At 35.0% G+C, this 14,621-nt stretch overlaps 1 protein-coding gene across 7 annotated transcripts in view; it reads right to left on the bottom strand.

Annotated features, from left to right (window-relative positions):
- The window catches only part of LOC138305501 (organic cation transporter protein-like), a 59,317-nt gene that overhangs the window by 42,587 nt on the left and 2,109 nt on the right, over positions 1–14,621 (bottom strand). For 2 of the 7 annotated variants that reach the window (XM_069245787.1, XM_069245778.1), the window contains exons 2-3: positions 13,923–14,035; positions 10,321–10,433 (exon numbers count right to left, since the gene is read on the bottom strand). The exons of 1 other annotated variant lie outside the window; for it this stretch is intronic. The gene's annotated coding sequence lies outside the window, so the exon portion shown is untranslated. Of the gene's footprint in view, positions 1–4,677; positions 4,901–5,398; positions 5,460–10,320; positions 10,434–13,922; positions 14,036–14,621 lie in introns of those variants that run through there. 4 more of the 7 variants (XM_069245767.1, XM_069245773.1, XM_069245802.1 and 1 more) reach the window with 3 other exon arrangements.

Below are 14,621 nucleotides of genomic sequence, written 5' to 3'. Positions count from 1 at the left end.
TATATATAAGGCGTGCTGACGATTCTCACGGTTAGACATAAGACGTATATCCTACTTTACTGATACTGATTTCCTAAAGTTTTCTGTATACATATAATGTACTATATATAAGGCGTGCTGACGATTCTCACGGTTAGACATAAGACGTATATCCTACTTTACTGATACTGATTTCCTAAAGTTTCCTGTATACTATATATAAGGCGTGCTGACGATTCTCACGGTCTGACATAAGACGTATATCCTACTTTACTGATACTGATTTCCTAAAGTTTCCTGTATACTATATATAAGGCGTGCTGACGATTCTCACGGTCTGACATAAGACGTATATCCTACTCTACTGATACCAGCATTATAAAGTTTCCTGTATACTATATATAAGGTGTGCTGACGATTTCCACGGTTAGACATAAGACGTATATCCTACTTTACTGATACTGATTTCCTAAAGTTTCCTGTATACTATATATAAGGCGTGCTGACGATTCTCACGGTCTGACATAAGACGTATATCCTACTTTACTGATACTGATTTCCTAAAGTTTCCTGTATACTATATATAAGGCGTGCTGACGATTCTCACGGTCTGACATAAGACGTATATCCTACTTTACTGATACTGATTTCCTAAAGTTTCTTGTATACTATATATAAGGCGTGCTGACGATTCTCACGGTCTGACATAAGACGTATATCCTACTTTACTGATACTGATTTCCTAAAGTTTCTTGTATACTATATATAAGGCGTGCTGACGATTCTCACGGTCTGACATAAGACGTATATCCTACTTTACTGATACTGATTTCCTAAAGTTTCTTGTATACTATATATAAGGCGTGCTGACGATTCTCACGGTCTGACATAAGACGTATATCCTACTTTACTGATACTGATTTCCTAAAGTTTCTTGTATACTATATATAAGGCGTGCTGACGATTCTCACGGTCTGACATAAGACGTATATCCTACTTTACTGATACTGATTTCCTAAAGTTTCTTGTATACTATATATAAGGCGTGCTGACGATTCTCACGGTCTGACATAAGACGTATATCCTCCTACTTTACTGATACTGATTTCCTAAAGTTTCTTGTATACTATATATAAGGCGTGCTGACGATTCTCACGGTCTGACATAAGACGTATATCCTACTTTACTGATACTGATTTCCTAAAGTTTCTTGTATACTATATATAAGGCGTGCTGACGATTCTCACGGTCTGACATAAGACGTATATCCTACTTTACTGATACTGATTTCCTAAAGTTTCCTGTATACTATATATAAGGCGTGCTGACGATTCTCACGGTTAAACATAAGACGTATATCCTACTTTACTGATACTGATTTCCTAAAGTTTCCTGTATAGTATATATAAGGCGTGCTGACGATTCTCACGGTTAAACATAAGACGTATATCCTACTTTACTGAGACTGATTTCCTAAAGTTTCCTGTATACTATATATAAGGTGTGCTGACGATTTCCACGGTTAGACATAAGACGTATATCCTACTTTACTGATACTGATTTCCTAAAGTTTCTTGTATACTATATATAAGGCGTGCTGACGATTCTCACGGTCTGACATAAGACGTATATCCTACTTTACTGATACTGATTTCCTAAAGTTTCCTGTATAGTATATATAAGGCGTGCTGACGATTCTCACGGTTAAACATAAGACGTATATCCTACTTTACTGAGACTGATTTCCTAAAGTTTCCTGTATACTATATATAAGGTGTGCTGACGATTTCCACGGTTAGACATAAGACGTATATCCTACTTTACTGATACTGATTTCCTAAAGTTTCCTGTATACTATATATAAGGCGTGCTGACGATTCTCACGGTCTGACATAAGACGTATATCCTACTCTACTGATACCAGCATTATAAAGTTTCATGTATACTATATATAAGGCGTGCTGACGATTCTCACGGTTAAACATAAGACGTATATCCTGCTTTACTTATACTGATTTCCTAAAGTTTCCTGTATACTATATATAAGGCGTGCTGACGATTCTCACGGTCTGACATAAGACGTATATCCTACTCTACTGATACCAGCATCATAAAGTTTCCTATAGACTATCTATAAGGTGTGCTGACGATTCTCACGGTCTGACATAAGACGTATATCCTACTCTACTGATACCAGCATTATAAAGTTTCCTATAGACTATCTATAAGGTGTGCTGACGATTCTCACGGTCAGACATAAGACGTATATCTTACTGTACTGATACCAGCATTATAAAGTTTCCTATAGACTATCTATAAGACGTGCTGACGATTCTCACGGTCTGACATAAGACGTATATACTGATACTGATTTCCTAAAGTTTCCTGTATACTATATATAACACGTGCTGACGATTCTCACGGTTAGACACAAGGCGTGCAAACAATTCTCACGGTCTGACATAAGACGTATATCCTACTCTACTGATACCTTTTTCCGAAGCCGTTTATGATGAGAGTACACTCAGATTTTTGTGTGTGTTATTCATATATATTACAAATATGTGAGTTCTAAAATATCCTTGGGTCTATATATGAGACGGACTGGCGATTCTCGCGCTCTGGCATAAGACTATGGCCTATTGTATTATCAATATCTGAGTTCCAAAGTTTCTTCGAGAGTCGATTTGAGACATGCCGACAATTACCACGGTTATAATATATAAGAAGGAAGAGAAATTAAGATCAATTTGATAATAAGCAGTAGTCATAATGAATGTGTGACGAGGAAAGTCTAGTTCGGTAAAGGATTTGTTAAGGTAAAAGTACCGGTACGTACAGTATATATGTAATCTGTCCTTATATGACGTCATTGGTAAGTCAAATCAAATGATATAGCAAAGTTCATAATTACTGATGGTATCGTTTATCACATATAGTTTTACATGCAGATACGCAAACTTTGGTAATTATGACGAAATGAAATGTTTAATGATGTTTGACGTCAATATGTTCTTTATTCATACTTCGTAAATCCATTTGTGAAATATCTGAAGATGTAACATAAAATATCTCTCGAAATAAGCTCGACGTTCACGCGAAGATATGGGAAAGCGAACCATAATAAATATCAATTAACTTTGTAAACAAAGTATAAAATAAATAGTATAAATATGGTGTGTCCGGTCTGTGTACGTCAGTGGTAATGTTTTCGCTAGTTTAGTTAGCTTTCTACATGTATATTATATATATACATTTATATATATAATTACCTACACGTACATGTACTTAAATAATCTAAAATATTTTCCATCTTTATCGAGAAATTGTTCTACACATGTAACTTTTATGACGCCGTTTTAAGCTTAAGCTGGTCGTTTACAAACTGTGATAGTTAGGGCTAAGTTAGGTTTTATATTTAAAGCATAGCTTGTAATTTAAATAAAAAAAGTAAAAATGCATGCGATAATGTGTCTAGTAAAAAACATGCATGAGGTATCCAAGTACTTTTATCCACGTAGAAGCAATCACAATAAATATTTACATAATATTAGAGAAACAATCTACATATTTATTCAGGAATTAGTTAATAACTAACGTCACACACGTACTGACAGTTCTCACGGAACTGATATTCCTCATGCCGTACTGTGAAATCCGTCAGACCCGGAACCGGAACTGACGGTTTTCACGGACTTACAAATCTCACGCGACACCGCCATTAGGTCATAAAACATGCTTCGCCTAGTTCAAGAGACTGAAATATTTGTCGTTACGGTCATTCCTACGTACGCTAATCTATAAATATTATGTTGCTATGTTTTGATTTTTTCGACATCTATTTTCCATAACGAAAATAAATAAGTTAGGAAAGCAGCAAGATTGGGCAATTGTTCTCCCTTTAAGAGCCTCGTAAATACTATCAAACGTTTTCAGTGTATGTAGCTCCTCTAGAAACGTGTAACAACCATTTCTTTATCCTCCAATAGAAAGAGTTTGGACCACAGGAAACATGTCTTTGATATAGGCGTGGATATACTTTATATAATATACCATCTAACGCTTAACGTTACTGACTGATACAGACTAAGTACTTATAACATTAGATATTGCAGTTCGATCAAGGTTGTATTGATTTGTGTTCAATTATAGATGGCGCACATCAGTATTGAACAGCGACAGAGTCCAAGTAAAATTGATTTGAAGGCGATATATATGCACACATGGAGTCATAGTCGGTATAGGACCGATCTTTATCGTAATGCTGGTGTGAATTATTAATACAGTGTAAGGTATTAGTCTTTAAACATGGAAGTTTTAAGTTTTGCATGATTAAAGTAGGTATCTAGGCAACATCATTCTACCTTCATTTCTGTATCGAAGGAAGAAATTCGTATACTTGAAATATAGGGTGATGAAATACAGTTATTGAAATTTCCAATAATATACACAAACTATGAATGCCCTGAACTAATAACTGTTAATAGAATTATAGGTGCATATATATAGGTCTCGTAGAAAATGTATGCATTATCTAATTTTATCATAGTTCAATCATCTCTGAAAAAATTAAGTAGCAGATTGATCGGAGATTGTTGATTGTAAAAATAACCCTTCCATCGATGATTACGTCCTGTGCATAATGCGATCATTAAAGGAGGTTAAAATTTAGTTCTGACGTTATAAACATGTACTTACGTGTGAGTCTTATATACACCTCCGTCGGTATATGAAAAAGTAATCGTGTTAATGTTTCCACACACTTACTGTATACATATTGCCGTCACGTGAGGTTAGGACACGCCCACGTGAACAGACATATGAAAACACTTCAAGCATGACGAGCCAATCAATAACCAGTTTTCAATGTTCAATGAAGACTCTTTGGTTGAATGTGGTGTATAAATGAAAGGGGTAAAAAGAAAATTTTTGTGAGATTAAGTAATAGACTTATTGACGTGACTATGTTGTTGTTAGTTGGCATAAATGCAGCACTTGTGTAGAAGGAAGGCAGCTGAAAACCGGAATAAACCTGTTTATGCCGGACAGGGTATACCTATGATGTATGCCTGATACTCAAGGGAATACTAAATTATGACATTATACAAAGTGAAAACTAAAATCGTCAATAAATTCATGGATGAATTTTTCTCAAAAGCTATAATCCAAGTTATGGCAATCAGGACATACGGTTAAGATAATTTATGCTGTTTTAAGCTGTCATGCAGTGTTGGGACGAAAACGAAACATGTTCATGGAAGCTTGAAAGGATCCGGTGTTTTCAATAAACACATTCCATATGGTACTATATCTACTGAATTTGCTGGTTTAATTCTCGCAAAAAAGATTGAAAAGCTTTAATTTAAAAGATATTTTCGTTCATTTATACGTAATACCAGAGAAGTAAGGCAATACTCACAACTCTCGCCTCACTAGCTACAACATATCTGTAGGTACCATGGCACTGTGATGAAGACCTGTATGTGCGACATATAGCAAGCTCAATAGTCAAAAGGAATAGGTAATGTGAAACACGTCTCCATATACATTTTGAATCAGCTTACTTTTAACTGTAGTCTTCCGTTCTATTTACAGAGATACTGATGGTTCATGGTGTTTAATGGATAGACCAGACGATTGCCGACCTATACTTGGACTGGGCAGGAGAGGAAAACATACCACGAGCTATCCCCTACTGTACCCCCAGATATCCTGATGCGATCTTTCTAATGTGTGCCATTCACTGCGAGAAACTAGGATGTATTATTTCATCAGCTCATGGGACCTGAAACAATTACCTTCACTCCGGGACTCAGTCACCATATTTATTAGGTGGTTGCCATGATTTGTCTTACCCTGGGGGATAGAAACACAAAATTCTCTATAATATATGAAGAACGTGGAAAAAATGCTGAAAACATTTAAATGTGGACCATGTTGTGTTCAGTCGCCCGGCAGAAAATTAATTACAACGCCTTAATGTGTTTATCCCATTTCTAAGCGAATGTCATGGTTCCAGTTGGGTAACTAGCACGGTTCAGTGGCCAACCCCTAAAGAGAAGAAATGCTCTGACTGTGTGTTGTCGTCAACACTTCACAGTACAAGCAGTTCATGGTAAACAGATAATACGGCTGTAGGTCTGGCGACGTTCATATACATGTACCGCCTGTCCATAACACATCTAAATACAAACATGTCAAGACAACCTTCAAACTACTGATGGACTTCATAAACACCCTCAATGTTGTTGTTCTTTTTCTGAATGAGACTATCGCTTCGTATTATCAATTGGATAAAGAAACTTGTTCTTTTCAAGATATGGCATTAGTAGCTTTGTTTAAACGATTTGATTGATGCAGTTACCACTGGGTAAATAGATCTTCATAGATGCTTTCATACGATTTTCATTTTAAATCCAGATAATCACGTCTATACATGTTTCTATTATATGAGTGTGTATAGAGAACAAAATGTGTATGCATTTAATAGGTTTTTTTTAAATCATTATTACTACTTTATAGATGTAGCCAATGATTTGCCTCAAGGTAAAATGCTACATAAAGATACAACACTTAGAAGTCTAAAACGCCTGGAAAAACTGCCAGATGCCATATTCTGAATTTCATAGATATTTAACTTTTCAAGTCCCAGCCTGAACAAGTCTTTATTTCCAGGTCAGACATATGTCGTGTTTTATAGTGTTTCATTGGCCCTGCAGGTAGGGCGTTAGAATTGTACCTGCTGCCCCTATTGCATGATCGTAAAAGGCGACTAAATTTAGGATCTTATCTTTTCTCTTCTTCCTAACCGACTTCATCTTTCCTAATGCCTCTCTTGGCACCGCCTCACTTTTGGCCTTGAGTTGAGCGTTCGCCCCTGTGAGGAAGGCTCTGGGTTCTGTCCCCTGGCCGAGACACACCAAAGTCTATAAAAGTGGTAGTTTCTGCTCCTGCTTAGCGCTCAGCAAACGGGGAGTGGGACGACTGGTTCGCCCGTTGTCAGTATAATGTGACCGGGTGGGGTGTGTTGCTTGGTGTCTTCGGCGGCATGCTTCAGTGATATAGCACTATAAAAAGGGCAATAGTTCCACTATACAAGAAGACACAACATGAATATACCGCAGTCTCCCATAACACGCACCTCGCACAACATACACGCAACACACCGCATACATGGGAGGCCGTCCTTACATGACCATAGCTGTTAATAGGACGTTAATTAAAGAACCAAACCAAACCAATCATTATCTGCACTTAATACGATATCTCCACCTTTCTTTCTGATCAGTCATATACATGTATACCTAAGGTAAGCTAGTACTAAGACATTCATGTGTGATTTGAAATTTCCTGTTATATAATAAATTTTTAGTTGTCTATTAGTATATTTTCAGCCATTAAAAAGAAATACAAATTGTCGGAGCAAACGATTATAAAATTGTCGATGCTTCTACTATTTTCGTCTTTAACAAAGTACATGGTGGAAACAATATTTGTTTTATATCTTAATACAGTGCCTATGCAACTACAACATTTACAACTCCTGCCTGATTCTAAGATAATAAAACAGTTTACAAGTTTGTAAAGCAAATAAACCGTAACGTCACTTCTGCGATCGGCTATGGCAATACTACTTATGTGCCTGGTATCTATAAGTCCTGGTTTGATAGGATAATCGGTCGATTTAACGCTACAGATACACCCGGAATCCGAAATTAACAAAAGTATAGACCATTAACATTATTATTTACTAATCTCAAATGAAAATAATTCCTGATGTTCATATGCAAATTACAGCTTTTCTTTTATTTCATGAAGATGTAACACATCACATGAACAAAATACGGCTGGACTACTTTTAATGTTGGTCGTAGCGAAACAAATAATATAACGGAATGCAAGGTCTTACAGGGTGCAGCCAGATGCTTTAGAAAACCGAATACAGAATGTATGCAATGTGAACAAAATGATTCCATGGTCATAACGGAGTCGACTTGACGTTTTATTCATTTCTTATTCATGCATTTCACACTTTATCTTTCGTTCCCACCCCTATTCCCGTTTGAAAAGAAAGAAATTGTGTTTTCGAAACAAATATTCCGTTTTTGATCAGAGTATAATTTTATCATTTAAAGACTGGACTGAAAAACTGACGATTAACATAAGTTTAAAACAACATGCCCTCGATATCAATGATCATTGTATTGTTTAAAGGAATGTAATTCAAGTAAAAGTAAACAAATTCTAAGGCTATTCCAAATCATTTGAACGTTTGTAAATTAAAGCATTAACATTGAGCCTCTCAGTGTCGGATAAAGGTTACGTTAATCGGAATCGAAAGAGCGTTTGACCACTCTGGTGAGTGTTTACCCTTCATTCTCATATGAATCCAATATGGCCACCGAAAACTTTATTTGTCAGTGTGTTGGCTAGAACAAATATACGTACCCAGTCTATTATACCTTTCGGCCGGGTACGAAATTGTGCCTTTGTGTCCTAATGGAGCAGTTTTTGTAGGATTCCAATTATTTTATGCGTATACATGGATTTATATATCTTTTTGTCCAAAACAAACACAACTAACTTTCTAATATCTACCGTCCGGCTCACAATACATGAAAATCACAATTTGTAGACTTGCCGTATAAATTCCCATAAGAAAGACCTTCATATGTACAATTTATGTAAAACATAATATCTCGCTTAAAATTTGATATTTCATACAGCTAAGTTTTATAGCCTAGTAGGTAAGGGATATAAAACAAGTATGATAAAATGCTAACAAACGTTTAATAATGGTTTGCATAATCATTTCTTTGTAACATTAGCAGTAATAGACGCCAATTGTAGCTCTAAAGATGACACCATTTTATGTCTAAAAGTCTTTGGAGCTACAATTTTGCAGCAGTGTTGCCTGAATGTTGAAGATTGCGGTTTTTTCTTATACTTTCACATATGTTACCTTAGAAATTTCTGCGCCCTTATAATACATTATTATAACCAGAACAAAAAAAAACACTAAATACCAAACAAGTATTATCATAGAAACTCAATTCAATTGTAAGATTGCATAATGGCAATAGTAGTTAATACGTTATCAAACCTATTTACATAACCTGTTTGTTTTCCGTATCCTATTACATATCAGGGGCTGTAATGGTGGGGTGGTTAAAGTATGAACCTAACACATCCTTAATTGACAGTCTGACGTGATATGATGCAATGAAGGGTTAACTTTAACTAGATTTTTATCATATGTAAATATCGCGAAACAGATTATGATGAAAGTGCATGCTGATTATGTGCTATAGATCCATATATGTGTTCATCAACATCTACTATTCACAGCCCTTTGATATGCCACATTTTTTTCTTTTTCAAATAAATCATCACATCACGCTTTAAACGGAAATGTCTTTTTTGACATTGATATATGAAAATAATAATATTTACTTGCTGAAAGTCCTTTAAATAATAAAGGTCATTTAAAGGGACATGAACCTAAATAAACTATGTAAATTTGAGTAAAATACATATCTAACACGTGTCAGATACCTTACTAAGTAATATATATCAGTTAGTGTGCAAATGTGTCAAATAAAATAATTATAATGGAAATTCCATATTTCTGTATTTTGAGCCGGCCCGGTCGAATTTTGTAACGATAGTATAGTAGTGTTGAACTTTAGTGACCTCCCATAATGCACTGCATATGTAAACAAAATGGTGGGTGAAAAACGTGGGTGAAGCGAACACAAACGAATTCCGATAGAAAACAGTGTACGTCAAGAGACAGTAACGTGCGCGATTGGGAAAGTAGGTGAATATAAATGGATCACTGAAATGCAAGAGACGGGAGCAACTCCCCACTTTATACTTGCGTGATGTACATATGTGCAATAAGTCAGGAACCTCCCTTCGCGGTGCCCTGTCGAATGAAAAGTCTCGTTTGACTTTTGACTTATCATTCTTACGCTAAATACAAATTGTTTTATAACAAATATGGCGTAAACTTCATTTTTCAACCATCGTAAATAGAAAATCATCTTAAAATGTGGAAAACTAATATTCATTGTCATGTCAGCAAGTTTGTTGTTCATTATAACATCGCTTTCGGCCAGCTTTCGTTTCGTGTTCCAAAAAAAGAATATGACGGTCTATTTTTATCATTTTGAGGTAGGTATTCCCCACGTTTTCCTGTCGTTTTAGATAACCAATCATTGTAATGAAATATTCAATAAACATCTGAAAACCATATCTAAGCAAACAGAATAAATTATTTAAGGTTCATGTCCCTTTAATAGCATGCCATTTCTGGTGGCCAAGGCTCCACTTAATTACTGTTGGTATGATAATCTGTCTAACGTGAGCATTGAACTCCAAACCCAATGGTCTTCTGGCCGCCTGACTACCCCGACCCAGTGATGGAGTACTCGCGTCCTTCATTATAGTCCCTAATCGAAATAGCAAAAGTTTTTTTCTGTGGTAGAAAATTATACAGATTAGTGAATAGATGACACTTGGAATATCAAAATGTTATTGGATTAAGTCACGCATAATTCGTCTTATTTCTTTGCATTGTTGATCACGTTATCCAATGCTTACCATCAGAGGTAATCTACACTACCCATCACCTGACACGAACATCAGACAGGATATGTTAACTCTACCTACCCCACACCCTTCAGACTTTCTAGCCATTCATCATCCTTTTGTTCTTGTCTTATAGCCATGGTCGAGATCAGATTAGGTTGACTTATTTTTCACTTCGACAGCTTGATATTTAATAAATAAGATTATATGTATTCTACGGCATCGTTCTTTGGTGCCATCAGATAAGTGTAAAATAAACACAAGACACACGAGTTTCCTATCGCAGCCTTAATAAAGTTTCATTAGAAATTGTGTAAAATTTTCTTATTCGCAACAGAAGTTAATGACTAGTTGATATACTTTGCTATCGCTGGCGCGCGCTTGTTATCCGTACCCTACGATCATTTTTCAAATTAGTTATGATCTGTCAGTTCTCAGGGTCATAACCTTTACTAGATATAATTTAAATCATTGATGCAGCCATCCCGAGTTGTTAATTTCTACTTCAGTAAACATATTGGTATAGAATGAAACTCTATAGCGGTGAGAATCCATCCTTTCTATATATCACAATAAAACTGTTACTGACGTTATTAATTCTAGGGCGTACCTATATCACATCAAATTAACCAAATGGTAAATCACCATATTCTATCATTCTTAGTCAACATATGGACAATTATAACAATTACAATGCCGGAATTATCAAATTTATATCATGAAACAAATGAAACCAAACTAAGTTTCATTCAAAATAGAATCAAAAGTTGATAAATTAATTCTTATTTTAACAACTGTCTAAACTAAAATGATCTAACCATAGGTCTACATACTATAGCTGAGTGCATCGCTTGCTGAATCACACGAAATTGATTTTGCTCTGTCGTAGAGACCAAATTGTGTTCAGTGCTGAATACTCACAGTTACAACTGAGTATGTTGTAAAATGTTTTGCAGAATGCATCCATATTGCAGCATGCTGTACTTATTTATTCACAATTAATTTTTATTTGATAACCAGATGGCGCGCCTTTTAGTACCAATTATTCATTACTTGTCGACATCAATGTACGTCGCATGGCAATTTACAATGATAAGTTCAAACTTAGTAGCAGTCCTGTTCAAACAGACACTAGAAATACACTAATCCCTATCCTTCCGGACTCCCGTCCATCATATAAGACATAGGCATATCTTACCGATTCGGAGTCATATTAGCAGCAAGGAGCACAGTGCGGTAAAATTGAATACGTCACAAGTATGTAGCTATGATATCACAGAGTAATAAATCTAAATTTACACAATTAGTGTCAAACAACAACCATCACAACAATACCTGCTAAATCTGACAGCAAACTGTTATCTTTATTTGTTCTACAGGACAACCTTCTATAGTCCTGTATATATCATATATCTCCTGAATGGAGAACCATCACCACCACATGAAAATAAGGCTGGTGTAAGAAAAAACTGGTGTTATATAACATATATTTACAATACTTTATCACATGTTCGTCCAACTTAGTAAAGCCTAGTTTTCAAACACTGTTTGTGTGCCATTCTTATAATATTATACAAATCATCTTATACGAGTATTTGTGTGTTTATTATTTCTGACTCCTTTAATTGTCAACAGATAGAAAGCATTAAAAGTTTGTAACCCAATATCAACTTAATTATATGTGTGATACGTTTCAGAGAGCAGTCAAATAATGTAGGTAATGAATACGATGTAGATCTATAGCACAATGTGACAGGGATCCGGCATCTTCAATCTCGTTATATATCTACACTGTATTATGGTGACACGAAGAAAATATTATATTGTATAGGACCAAAAAACATTTTATAAGGCGAAAATTATTTCTTTCTTTACGTTTTCGCGTAAAGCATTTTGTGTATGACGAGAAATGTAAGGTATTATTATTTTAAATTTATTTTTGTACGTGCTCTTGTACGTAAACTTGTACGTTTCGTGTTGTAGTTGGCCCTACGCAATAAAGTTATTATTTTTTTATTTTTACGTGCTCACGTAAACTTTTTTCGTGTTCATGCAATATCTATTGTGTAGGAATAGAATTATTGTTTTATTATATGGAGTAAAACATAGTTTTATGTAGTGTGAAATTTGTTTTTCCTCTGTGTGAACACGTAATATTCACAAAAAATATAACAAAATATGTAGGTTTCGTGTCACTTCTGTACCGTAATCTTCTCGTGTTGACATTCCTCGGAAACACTAATTATGTATATATGTCAAAAGTTTTAACCATTACTCCTTCAACTCTTATGCGTTGGACTGCTGGATAAACGAGAGTTATCCCCCTTCCCTTATCTGATCGGCTGTGGAATCTGTCATTCCCAAAACAATAGGTGTTTTACAATAAAAATAGTTAATTAAATAACGTATTAAGTTGGGTGTTAAAGCGGGAAAAAATAACTTCTTTCCTACGCCAAGCTGTCAGAAATGGACCACTCTTAAGACATATTATACAGTATTCTTTTGTATAACTACCAAACAATGATCAAAATCAAGATGCTGGTAAGTAGCTGTGACTATATACCCTATTATTCTTCCCTGTTGTCTCTGGACACCTGTACAACTGCGATGTAAACAAATGAATACTGACGGTGCATATAGCATGTCCCACGCTGCATTTACAATAAAATACTAAATTTGTATATTTAAAATACAAATTTAGAAATATTTGAATAGAAATGAAATTGATAGAATATAAATAAAAAAAATTGAATGTAAATATCCAGGTATTGAATAAAGCAGTGTTTGAAATGGCACATGTATGTATAAATATTTATATAATACGTATTTGTGAAGGTTTCGGAAAAAACCTCCGGATTCAAGCGCCAAGTAGAAATGTTTTAGAAGTACCTGGTATTTTCTAAATATGGTGCTGTTTTGGTATTGTCACGTTATACAGATTGTATTTATCTTATTTTCTTGCTACAAAGTAACGAACAAACACAGTCTAACATTAAAAATCAAACAAAAAAGTTTAATGAAAAACAAAGATCACTATTATACTTGCACTTAGTTCGAAAAATGTTAATTTCCTTTTATCCGGAAGAACAGTGATTCTCATGAGACTTATACATTATTTACACTCAGTGACGGCTAAGTGAATGCCATCTTAATATACTCTCTTTAATAAATCCATAGTAACATTAGAAAATAGAAAATATTCTGAGAGATCTGTGCTGAAGATTAAATGAATTTTTTTCTCCTTTTACAAAAACGATCCGTGTAATAATGGACACTTTGCGCACGGAAAAATTGTAAAAAAAATATCAATGCATTACAATGAGAGGTATACTGTGTATTATAGTACTCACTGAATGTTCACGGCGAGTAAGAAAAGTCCAGGCTAAACTTCCTTCCTCTGTGTTGAAGCACGTGTAGCGGTCGTGGAGGCCTGATGATATAGACTCCTATGTACCGTGTAGACCTATAATACAGTGTCAACTAGGTCTCAATGTACTGTTCATGTATATATATATAAGTCATATTCATATTCGTGCTTTTCGCAGCAGTTATCATACACATATTTTTTCGAACATTATGAAAAACAGAATGAGTAAAACAAACAGAATCAGTTCGAATTCTTGTCAATTTGATATGAGAATAACCAAAAAAGTTAATTAATTTGGGGCAAGAATTTGACCTTAAATTGACCTGAATTTGACCAGTATTTCAGATGAACAATTTGACCTGAATTAACGTGGGGGTTTTTTCATATGAATTCAATGAACTCAAATTGACCCAATTAATTATTGAATCTTCCAATACTGCTTAACAATTCTAATATACGATGTTATTGTTTTGTTCTAAATCTGCCCAGATATATGTGAATAATTATAGTTATCCTTTTATAGTATGCAATACTCTAATCTGCTTCAGGTAACCAGAGTAACTGTATCAGAGTAATCAGAACTCATAGACAATAAAACACTTGCTAGCATAGTCCACTGCACACATAATTCCAACCAGGTTTTCGGGGCCATGAACGGGTGGACATGTGTACAGTAGATTGG

The sequence above is a fragment of the Argopecten irradians genome, chromosome 1 (genome assembly GCF_041381155.1).
Source record: "Argopecten irradians isolate NY chromosome 1, Ai_NY, whole genome shotgun sequence".
Lineage (NCBI taxonomy): Eukaryota > Metazoa > Mollusca > Bivalvia > Pectinida > Pectinidae > Argopecten > Argopecten irradians.
Note: the sequence above shows the minus strand (reverse complement) of the source record. Positions and strands in the feature narration are given on the sequence as shown.